Here is a 12,927-nt window from a genome sequence, read left to right as displayed (position 1 = left end):
AGGTTTCATGCATGCCGCATTGTTTCATGTTTTGAGCCACTATTCCTTAATGTATTTTCACCTCTAAGCAAGTTGACAAAAAACTTCATTTCTGTACATTGCCCTTGTATTGTCCATCATATCAAGATTCTTCAGCCTACATCCACAGTCACACCCTTGACTTCACATTCCAATTTCTCAGTGTTCCCCTGTTCCCACCCACAGACAGGGCCATCATTCAGTACTTCCAAGTTTTCTGTCTTTAATTCAGTCTCTTATTTCCACAGCTACTGATGTGTTTAATATCTCCTTTATCCCTACATTTGATAAGTTGGACCCATCAACAGCTTTCCTCTTATTCTTGTCTAAGCTTGTCACTTGAAAAACCATATTCACTGCTCCTTTAAATAAGATAAAGAATTAAATAAAGATTGAATGGGGGACAACAAGATTAACAATTAACTGCCATATTTGGTTGGAGCACATAACGTTGCTGAGCTAGACACTCATCTGTCAAAACTGCTTACAATTCCAGGAATTAGCACGGAATACAAATTAACTTCCAGTTTCTTTTCCCTGCTGGACACATTCTTCCTAAACCCCTCTTCCCCTCACCCACGTCAAGTTCACTGAGACCATCTAATCTGCTATCTCTGGTGCACATCTAGCTTACAGAAATAACTGAGAAATTTCCTCCCAATAAATATCATTCAGAAATGAAAATACAATAGTGGTTCAAAACATGAGGCAATGCAGCATGCACATAACCTGATTTTCTACCCACCTCATTTCCTCCACTGTCTGCTGAATCTGCCCTTGTACAACAAACCTACCATTCCAGGAATCAGATAGATGAATCAAGATAAGATCCCTTTCACTGCAGCAACTCCCTGAAATGGAAAAATTCAAAATCTTGTCAATTTGACCTCAAGATGAAATTTGGATCACATTTTTCTCCATTATGAAGCCCACACATTTCCACCTCTACAACATAAGAGGTCTTGAATTGGAGCAAGGTCAATTTCATTAACATAAGAAAATACCTGGTAAAGGTTGACTGGGAGCATCTACTTGCAGGCAAGTCTACATTTGTAAAGAGGGAAGCATTTCAAGGAAAGCAAAGCGGCAACAGAGTAGCGTAATGGCTAGCGTTACACTTTATAGCACCAGCAATCAGAGTTCAATTCCTGCCACTGTCTGTAAGGATTTTGTATGTTCTACCATGACTGCATGGGTTTCCTCCCATATTCCAAAGACATACCAGTTACAGTTAGTAAGTTTAAGGCATGCTCCAGTATATTGGCACTGAAAGCACGGCAACACTTGTAGGCTGCCCCCAGCACATCCTCGGACTGTGTTGGGCTGACACATATGATAATTTCACTGTATGCTTCGATGTACATATTACAAAATAAAGCTAATCTTTTAAAAAAAATAAAAGTTCAAGGTGAATTTATTATCAACATATACTAACCTGGGATTCATTTTCTTGTGGGCAATCACAGTAAATACAAAGAAGCACAAAAAAAAAATCAATGAAAGCCTGCAGGTGCCAAAATTTGGGACAACAGTCGTTGGAAGATCTTTGTAAGTGAAGCAGCATTTATATATGGGGTGGGGCCAAGAAAACGTTGGTGATTCTTTCCTTCCAACGTACACACACACACCTGCCTGATGCACCAAGTTCCTCCAGCAGATTACTTGTTGCTAATGACGAGCCTGCCAAAAGGTAAAAAGTGTACGGAGGCATTAAATAGGAAATTAAAAAGACAAAGTGGAGTCATGAGAAATCACTGACAGACAGGATTAAAGTAAATCTAAAAAGTGCTCTGTAACTATAATACCAAAGAACAACCAGGGAAAATATAGGGCCCATCAAAGTCAGGGCAATGTGTGTAGGATCCAGAAGGTGTAGGCGAGGTCATATATTAATACATTTCACTGGTATTCACAAGCGGCCTTTGTCACTGGAGAATTCATTGAAGGGATAGGTAAAAGCCTAATATAGATCTCCACTAATAGGAGGCGGCAACTGATGCTTAGGCAGGCTTAAAGGCATAAAGTCCCAGGATTGAATGGGATTTATCCTAGGCTGCCACAGGAGGCAAGGGAAGAAATTGCTGGGGCTCTGAGATTTTTAAATCTTCGTTGGACACAAACGTTGAACCAGATTAGCCACTAGCCAGAAGTCGCTGAGATTCACCAGCGCCATCTTAAAGATGACTGAAGGAGAGCAAACACATGGTTCCCTTTTTCCAGAAAGGCAGCAGGACAAACCTGGCAAAGCCTGGTAACCATCTGTGTATCTGTGAGCCCAATTCCAATAGTAAGGAACATAATAGAGAAATTAATCTGAAGGAGAGAATTAATTATCACTTGGAAGGCATGGGCAAATTGGAGATAACCAAAAGAATTTAGTCTTGAGCTGATCCTACCTGACCAATTTGTCTCCTAATTAAATTCTTTGAAGAGACAGTAAAGTGTATCAGAGGGCAGGGTAGTACACGAGACTTACCTGGACTTTAGTGAAGCCTTTTTAGTGGTGTTCCAGAAGGATGGATGCTGGGACCCTTGTTGCCTTGAGTATAGAAGTGGGAGGCAGTTGCCATTAAAATTGTAAGAATTATTGATTTTGAAGTGCATTCTTAGGCTTCAGAGAGATAATAATGTTTTCATGAAATAAGCTGAGAAATTGTAGATGGAGCTTAATTCAGAAAATGCAAGGTAGCACCAATGAGGCTGGGAAATTTACCATGAAGGTACAATCTTAAGGTGTTTAAAGAGCAGGAGTTTTGATTTGAAGTACAAGTCCAAAGATCCTTGAAGGTGACAACATAAGAAAATGATATGGGTAGGAAGACACATGCAATACTCAGTTATTAAATACAGAAATAGAGAGGGTATGCGCCAATATTATGAAACCGTGGTCAAAACTTGTAGTTGTGGTCACAATGCAAATAGGAAAGATGGTATTGTGCTGGACAGGATAAAGAGAGGATTTGGCAGAATGTTGCCAGGGATGGAACAGTTCAGTTATGAGCAGAGTCTATTTAGGGCTGTTCTCCAGAAAAGGTTAAGAGAAGACAGAACTGTAATATACAAGACCATGAGGGTATAGTCAGGGTAGACTGTAGGAAACTTCTTCCACCCCCAACCATATAAAAGATAGATAAAACTAGAGGATACATGCTTAGGGCAAGCAGGGATAGATTCAGAGGTGATATAGGGGCGTGGGGGTGGGATCTTCATCACACTGAGAGAGGCAAGAATGTACTATTGCCTGAGAGAATGGTTGAAGTCGGGTCATTGATAACACTTAGGAAATGTCTACGTGAATATTTGAATCATTTCAATGTTGAGGACAAGAGATCAAGCGTTCAGCAATAGGTTTAATATGGAAAGTTATGAGTTGAGCCAAATTGGATTGTTCCATTCTATAACCATTAATGACTTCCTCTGCCTCAGCTCACCCATTAATAAGCCATTATCAATGCCTTTATTTTCCTCTGGCCTCAATTACTGCAATGAGTTCTTGACCATCCTCAGATATTCTACTCTTCATGACATAATTGTCTGCTCCTCTTTCTGAATTATTTCATCTTCCATTCACCCATCACTACTGCCGACTGATCCATATTGGCTCCTGGTTAAACAATGTCAGGTTTTAAAAATTCTGAACCTCTTTTACAAAAGATTGTGTGGCTTTTTTCTAATCTACTCCACCCCTTTAATCTAACAAAATACCTACAAACACCAAATTCTGGCCACAATCATCATCAACTTTAATCTTCTTCCCACCTTTAGATACATCATGAAACGACTTTTTTCAATTTTTAGGTCACCTGAACAATGAATACCATGAACCAACTTGGAGCATTTTGCCTTGAAAAGGACTAGTATAAGTAGCTGGACTTAAATACTGTTTTACTTCCTCACTACTGGTCTGCCTCTCAGGCCTTCTGGTCACATAAATTCAACACAATTCAAAAGCAGTAGAAATTCATATCACTTCTGTAAAAATTAATATGAAGGAATTGTGTCAACATTATTGACTTTTTAATCCTTCATGTGTTATTATTAGATACTTATTCTTGTGTAATCAAAAGGAGTTCCAGCAACAGCTTACAATCAAATAATCAAATTATGTAAAGGACGAGATGATTTTGGACTCAATACAGGTATAACAAAATTTTGAAAATATCATGAAGTTAAAAAGGAATGTTACCAGTAACTGCATGCTAAAGTGGAAACAGAAATGAAAATGTAAGCTAACTGATCTGTTAACTTCCTTAACTTCCAGCAAGGGAGATGAGGCTGAGTACAGGACTACGGTAGGAAACTTTGTCACATGGTGTGAGCAGAATTATCTGCAGCTTAATGTGAAAAAGACTAAGGAGCTGGTGGTAGACCTGAGGAGAGCTAAGGTACCGGTGACCCCTGTTTCCATTCAGGGGGTCAGTGTGGACGTGGTGGAGGATTACAAATACCTGGGGATACAAATTGACAATAAACTGGACTGGTCAAAGAACACTGAGGCTGTCTACAAGAAGGGTCAGAGCCGTCTCTATTTCCTGAGGAGACAGAGGTCCTTCAACATCTGCCAGACGATGCTGAGGATGTTCTACGAGTCTGTGGTGGCCAGTGCTATCATGTTTGCTGTTGTGTGCTGGGGCAGCGGCTGAGGGTAGCAGACACCAACAGAATCAACAAACTCATTCGTAAAGCCAGTGATGTTGTGAGGATGGAACTGTACACTCTCACGGTGGTGTCTGAAAAGAGGATGCTGTCCAAGTTACATGCCATCTTGGACAATGTCTCCCATCCACTACATAATGTATTGGGTGGGCACAGGAATACATTCAGCCAGAGACTCATTCCACCGAGATGCAACACAGAGCGTCATAGGAAGTCATTCCTGCCTGCGGCCATCAAACTTTACAACTCCTCCCTTGGAGGGTCAGACACCCTGAGCCAATAGGCTGGTCCTGGACTTACTTCATAATTTACTGGTATAATTTACATATTACTATTTAACTATTTATGGTTCTATTTATTATTTATGGTGCAACTGTAACAAAAACCAATTTCCCCCGGGATCAATAAAGTATGACTATGACTGTTTAATTCACTTCTATGCCAATAGTGAGAAAATTCCAGCACCAGATATTAAACTACTAACATAATCACACCAACAGAAAGAATCAAGCACTATTGACTAATTAATTGATCCACCATGTTATAAAATGGAAAACAGGCGTCACGTGAAGAAAGAAATTGTTTAAACATTTCTTGTAACTTAAGAACAGCTGAGGTTTCTTTAGAAATAAGATTTACCTTACAACATACACATTATAAAATACTCAAGCACAAGTGTTTTATGGTACAATTCACAACCTGTCAAGATTTCCTGAACTACTTTCCTGAAATTAACTGTTAATTGCTATTAGTTATGATCTCCACAACTAAAGTACATCAACTATCATTTTACCCCACAATCACTACCACCATAAGATAGATCTGATCTGCACTTTGGCTGATTATTATAATAGGTGATCAAGCCCAGACTTTAGTTGGCCTTCCAGAGAGGGTATCTATTGTCTGAAAACAGAATATTCACACCAAAATATTAAAAATTCATAGCAACTAGTATGTCCAGATTTCTCAATCTTAAATCCTAACCTATCCTGCTCTAAAAGCTTTTACCCCTTCCTCCAAAACTAACTTGTAGTAAGGAATCACAAACACAAGAAAATCTGCAGATGCTGGAAATCTAAAGCAACACACATAATCCTGATGAAGGGTCACGGCTCAAAACATTGAATGTTTGCGCTTTTCCATAGATGCTGTCTGTCCTGCAGAGTTCCTCCAGCATTTTGCGTGTGTTGCTCTGTAACAGGGAAGCCATTTTGTCTTTAAAATTGTTTTCGACTCCATTGCAATTATTCCAACTTACTGCTATGCTACCTGCAATCATTTCTTAATAAAAATGGAGACAGACAGACAAGACTTCAACAAGACTGGTGCATTATATGACAAAAAATTAAGCTGCTTAATAGTAAATACTACCATTATTCAAAAAAAAATCAACGTATCCTGTTATTGAATTCTAGCGTGCACTTAATACAATTAAGAGGGTTGGCAAGTAGAAACTATTTACACTGACAAAGGATCAGTAATTAGAGAGCATCAGTTTTAAAAAGGGTAATGGAAAAAAAAATTCTGGGATGAAATGAAGAGAATTTCTTGTGATGAAAACGTGACAGAAATTGAATCCAGTATGATTGCGTTAATTGACTTTCATAGAAAAACTATATGCATTCTTGATTGGAAAAATCTGCACCACCATTTCAACAGCCTGCACATACAATAAGACAAGTAAATTCCATGCTTCCTGCATGAGCTGAATAATTTTATAACTTAACTAGACAACGGGGTGACCCGTTGGGGCACCCTTTGAGAGAAGGGTAGTGCAGTCTGATGTGACCAGAATGAACATTAAATTTTCCTGAATGCTATTCGTATCGCTTTGCTTTGGAAATTGAAGAAGAAAACCTCAGTTTATTAAAGAACGACCCGTAGCAAGGCAAATATAGCTCCTCCTCGTTTAATGAAGGACACTTTTGATGGCATCATTTCTGGTTAATCTGCCACCCTTGCGCCTCTCGTTGTCATTCTGGAGACATGCAGTCCTTTCATCTGCCACTTCTTCATCTCTTCTGCTGTTTATTCTTTGTCTCTGATCTTGCAGACATGCATTTCTCTGCTCCTTTGTCTCTTCCTCCCGTGCCCGTTTTTGTCATTCTGGAGACATGCAACCCCTTCATCCCCCGTCTCTTCATCTCTTCTGCTGTTTGTTCTTTGTCACTGATCCTGGAGACGTGCATTTCTCAGCTCCTCTGTCTCTTCGTCTCTTCTCCTTCTATGCCAGTTGTTGTCATTTTGGAGACGTGCATGCCTCTCCTCCTCTGTCTCTTCTTCTCTCATCTTTTTTGTCCTGACTCTTTGATCCTGGAGTCATGCGGCCCTGGCCTCATCCAATTCTTCTCTCCCTCTCCTTGCTGCTTCCCAACATCGCTTGGCGTCATCTCTTGACCATATTGTCCCCCTCCTCTTTCCACGCGGCATAATTAGGTTGACCATATATTTTCACCCTAATGCTGGATAGAAGATACGAAGCAGTAACACGAAAACCTCCAGGATGCTGATTATTCTTGATGATGTGGTTGGCGCTCTCCTAAATGGATGTGATATAGTCACTGCTGTCCTTTGACTGCAGTAAAGGGTTTGATGGGTGTCTTGAAATACATCATTACAGTAATATTTAATCATCTCTTATTGATGGGTCTCAGTTTGATCTGTCCCAATCCTGCACATGCTGAGGGTGATGAGCAGAAAGTGACCACTTGAAATAGAGCTGCCCTGCCCTTTTGTTCTGGTTGGTGTCGCTACCGTGAGCATCGTGAGTTGCTTCTGAGGCTGGCCGTGCGCATGCGTCGTACTGTCAAGTCACGGTTTCCATCATGGCTGACATCGGCACTTCGGTGAAAGCGAGGCTGTTGATTTTGGCAAGTGAGCAACTTTATACGAATATATAACCCTGAACTTTGCCTGCATTCTGTAAGTTTGCATATTTTAAGTCGATTTAGCCAAAAATACTGCCGCTGTAATGCACCGTTTGCGCTAACTGGAGGTCACCAACAGATAAACAGAGCATGAGAGTTTTAGTAGTATATAGATGTTAAACTTAAGAATGTCACTGTAATTTTTCAATTCCTGTATATCCAAACAGAACTTTAAAACTGCATGAAATGCAATCTTCAACTATCGTTGAAAATTAATGTAGTAAATCAAGACAGATACACAAGAGACTGAAGATACTGTAATCTGCAACAACAACCAAAGTGCCGGAGGAACTTAGCAGATCAGGGCTGACCTGCTGAGTTCCTCAAGCAAACAACAGGAATTCTGCAGATGCTGGAAATTCAAGCAAGTTCTGACAAAGGGTCTCAGCCTGAAACATCGACTGTACCTCTTCCTAGAGATGCTGCCTAGCCTGCTGTGTTCACCAGCAACTTTGATGTGAGTTTCTCAAGCAGTTTGTTTTTTGATCTCATGTATTAAACTAATTTTGGTCTTTTTTAAAAAAAACCTAAACTATTCAACACACAAATGAAATCTAAAGTTAGTTAAAAAGTGAAACATTTCTTCATTTTTCCTGCTGAGACTAAAGTGTGGAAAGATACTCTATTATACTGAAGCAGTAAACAATACTCAAAAGTAGGATGTACAAAGTAGTTATTGAAGAATTACTTTCCAGAAATATTCAGTTTCATAGTACCATAGAAAGGAGGATAATTTACCAGCAACCTTTTTTAAACTTCTGTTGAACTTAACTTACATTTTAGCAAATAAATAGTTTACTCATTGAAAACTAACTGTTGTGATTAAAATGAGCAATGCATGAAACACTAGGAGTTCTCACTGTAGTGTACTTAATAGTTCAGTAATGTCTGAGTGACTGTAAACATATTGTTCGACTAAGCATTCTTTGTTTACATAATTCATGATGGATTGATTATATGTAAGTTGGTGAATGGCATATGTCATTACATCACCACATCACCAAGTCATTTGTGAGTGCCTTTGTAAAAAAAAAAGGAAAAGAAAAACTAAATAGGCAGGTATCCTGATTCTTTTGTTTTTCTTTCAATTAGTTTCTGGAGTTACAAAACATAACAGTGGCAATGAGGGAGTTTTAAAATTAACCTGTTGATGTGCAGAAGGTTTTTCTTCAGAAGGGGAAAGTGATGTTAGAGTTCAAAAAGAAAAGCAGGAAATGGACAAAATCAGCAAGTAACAAGTACGGCCTCAGGTTCATAACCAGTGAGTACCAGGTGATAACAATAATAAATGTTAAAAAAGCAGAAATGGCTGGCTACACCAGATAGATAGACATGTTTAATTGCACAACAGATAATTGGGTGATCAAATGAAGCAGTATTTTGAAGCAAATAAAATAGCCAATGAAAATGAGTGCCAGAGTTTCTGAGTGCAATGGGTGGAAAAGCATATTTACTCCAACCAAACCAGCCAAAATGAGCTTTGCTGATATCGTGAACATAAATGCAGGAATATTTAGAACTGAAATCATTGTTGATTGCTGAACGCATTTGGTTTCATAATTAGAATCAAAAATAAGGAATCTGTTTCAGCTTACATGTCTGAATTGAAGAAATTGTTCGAGCATTGTCAGTTCAGTGATGGGCTTAATAGTGTACTGAGAGATTATTTATTTTGTGCAATCTTAGAAGAAAGCATTTGAAAATGGCTGCTAACTGAAGCAAGACTCACATTTAAAAGAACAGTTGAAATTGATGTATCAATGGAAACAGCAGCCAGAGATGCAATTGAGTTGCGGTCAGGAATGAAACTAACCTTGAACAAATTGCGACGCTTAAACAGAAACTCGACTGGCCAAACCAATTGTGTTACCACTGAGGCAGGGGCTCGCATACACCGGAACAATGCAGGTTAAACGCAAAACAGGCAGAAAGTACTACAAAGTAAGACACATACAAAGAGCAAGTTGCAGTTTCAAATGAGAACTAATCTGCATGCCATTGATGGAAAATCTGAAAATGGTGAGAGTGGAACAGGACTGAGTAGCCTTAAGACTTACAATGCGATAAAGTAATAAGAGACCAGCAATAAGGCTTACATCAGAAACAACCAGCAAATTAATTAAAATGGAATTGGTCACTGGCTTGGCTGTTCCAGTCATTTCTCAAAATGAGTTTGAATATAGCATTTCAAAGATACTGAACTGAAGCTTGCAGATATCAAACTAAGAACAAATTGTCGAGAAAAGATCATTCTTAAACAACCAACAGGCCATATTGGGCTTGTATGTGGTAAAAACAGGAGGGTCACTCATTGTAGGGCTGTGATAGCTACAACTTGATTGAAGATCCGTCCACCATTTGCACACCACATCCCCTGCAATACAGTCAACTGAAAGCAGACTAAGTACTGGATAATGTCACAGCAGTGTTAATGGATGCCATTGGAAAACTATTCCTAATCATGCCATGCTTTTCCAAATGTTTGTAAATCCTGTCCCTATGAATCCTCCCCAATAACCTGCCCACCATGAAGTACGACTCACTGATCTATAATGTTTAGGGGCTTCCCTACCCCTTTTCTTGAACAAAGGAATAATATTTGCCACCTGCCAGTCATCTGGTACTACTGCAGTCAATGAAGATGCAAAGATCATAGCCAAAGGCTCAGCAATCTCTTCCCTCACCTCCCGTAAAAGCTTTAGGTACATCTCATTTGACCCCAGGAACTTATCTAACCCAATGTTCTTTTTCCAAAGGTTCCAGTACATTCTCTTCCTTAACATCAACACGTTTTAGCATATCAGTTTGTTTTACGCTGTCCTCACAAATGTCAAGGTTCTCCCACTGGTGAGCACTGAAGCAGAGATCCTTAATGGATACTTTACTATCAAGAAAAAAGTCTGAAGATGCTGGAAATCTGAGCAACATACACAAAATGCTGGAGGAACTCAGCAGGCCAGGAAGCATCTATGGAAAAAAGTACAGCGACGTCTCGGGCCAACACCCTTCAGCAGGACTCTGCTAATTCCTGACCTCAGGCACGTTTCCTCTTCTGTCCCTGATCAATCCTACCATCACTCTAGTCATTCTCCTGTTCTTCACATACGTGTGTAATACTTTGGGGTTTGCCTTAAGCCTTTTCACCAAGGCCTTCTCATGTCCCTTTCTAGCTTTCCCCAAGTCCCTTATTAAGCTCCTTCTTGACTACCTTATAACTCTCTAGAGCCCTGTCTGATCCTTGCTTCCTAAACCCTAAGTAAGCTTCTTTCTTCGTCTTGACAAGATATTCCACACCTCTCGTTCACCATGGTTCCTTCACATTACCATTCTTTCCCTGTGTCAGTGGCACAAACCTATCCAGAACCTAACTCCCTAAGCAACCACCATATTTCTATTGTGTATTTCCCTGAATACATACATTCCCAGTTTCTGCTCCCAAATTCCTGCCTAACAGCACCATAATTCACCCTCTCCTAATTAAATACTTTCCGATACCTATCCCTCTCCAAGGCTATGGTAAAGGTCAGGAAGTTATGGTCACTGTCTGCAAAGTGTTTATCACCAAGCAATGTAATACCCAACCTGGTTTATTGTCTACCACCAGATCCAGTATGGCCTCTCCTCTAGTCAACCTGTCTACATATTGTGTCAGGAATCCTTCCTGGACACATCTAACAAACCCTGCCCCATCTAAACCTTTTACACCAAGGAGGTGCCGATCAATATTAGGGAAGTTGAAGTCACCCAAGACAACAACCCTGTTATTTTTGCACCTTTCCAGTATTTTCTTCCCGACCTGTCCCTCGGTCTTTCAGTTGGGGGGGGGTGAGCTATAGAATAGCCCCAATATAGTGATTGTTCCCTTCCTGTTTACTGATTTCCATCCACACTGTCTCAGTAGACTCCCCTCTCCTTTGACTTCCCTCCATCCCTTGAGACATTCAGCAGCTGCTTCTACCCCCATGAAAGCCAAGTCTCTGAAATGGTCACAACGTCATAGTTCCATGTTCTGACCCATGCTCCATGTTTATCACCTTTGTTCTGGGGCTTCTTGCATTTAAAACACATTTCAACTCATCCCTTTGACCACAGTTTTGCCCAATAAACTTCCTATCAGTCCTCACAATTTCTCTACAGGCATCTACCTGTATATCAAGTGCTCCATCTTCTGTCCTATCACTCTGGTTCACACTTAGTTTAAACCCTCCCCAACAGCTCTAGCAAATCTGCCCAAAAGGATACTGATCTCCCTCTGGTTCAAGTGTAACCTATCCTTTTTTATACAGGTCATCTCAATGATCCACAAATCTGAAACCCTTCCAGCTGCACCAATTCCTCAGCCAAACATTCATCTGCCAAATCATCCTACTTAGCACCTCTGGTTCTGTCGTGCCTTGTCCTATCTGTAGTTATTCAAATAAAGTTTGCTTTGATACCAAAGATTCAAGGTACATTTATTTTCAAAGCATGCATGCAGTAGACATCCCTGAGATTAGTCTTCACACAGACAGGCACAAAACAAAGAAACACCATGGAATCCAAAGAGAACCCATGCAAAAATAAATTGTGCAAACAGCAAAAAAAAGTGATTAACACACAGTATATTAAACATCAAACCACAGAGTCCTTGAAACAGTCTGGGAACGTTCAGTTTAGTTTAATTCAATCTGTGTCATTCGTTGACTGCAAGCCACACAGCCAGCCACTCTGATCAAAATCACACAAAATAGCAATTTAAAAAAAGAGCAACTAAAACACATCATAACATGAATTGCAGAGTCCTCTAAACAAGTCCAATCCACAAACTGTACCAATCAGACTTCACCCGAGACTCCAGCACCTTCCTCCGGCAGCAACAAGCGAGAGGAAGAGGGAGAGCAGTCAAACGCAGGCAGGCAGTGCTGAACACCTTTCGTTCTCATCTTCATTCATTTCAATCTTGTTTGACATCTTAATCAGTGAAATCAGCAAGAAATGGGCTCACACCCAGTCTCCCAGCTTCTTGGCCTCCAGGCCTCATACTCCACTCCAAACCATTCTTCCTTTGTGACCATTCCAAAGTATGCATCCTGTGAAGCTGGCTATAACTCAAGAGTACTTTTACGTTAAGTGACACCCTCTCAAGTGCCACCACTTAGTAAGTCTTCCTGGCTGCTAATCTATAAAGCCTTACTGATTTTTTTCATTTGGCTTGTAGCAAGCTAAATAAAAAGTAAATTTGGAAACTGGCATGGATCTAGCATGCATTAAAACGGCAGAAGGCTGCCAAGGGTTGCCAGAGGAAGCAATCCGGAGAACTTAAAAGAGTTATTGCTATAAAACAATC

The sequence above is a fragment of the Mobula hypostoma genome, chromosome 1 (assembly GCF_963921235.1).
Source record: "Mobula hypostoma chromosome 1, sMobHyp1.1, whole genome shotgun sequence".
Classification (NCBI taxonomy): Eukaryota; Metazoa; Chordata; class Chondrichthyes; order Myliobatiformes; family Myliobatidae; genus Mobula; species Mobula hypostoma.
The sequence above is the reverse complement of the archived record's forward strand: the minus strand, read 5'-3'. Positions refer to the sequence as shown.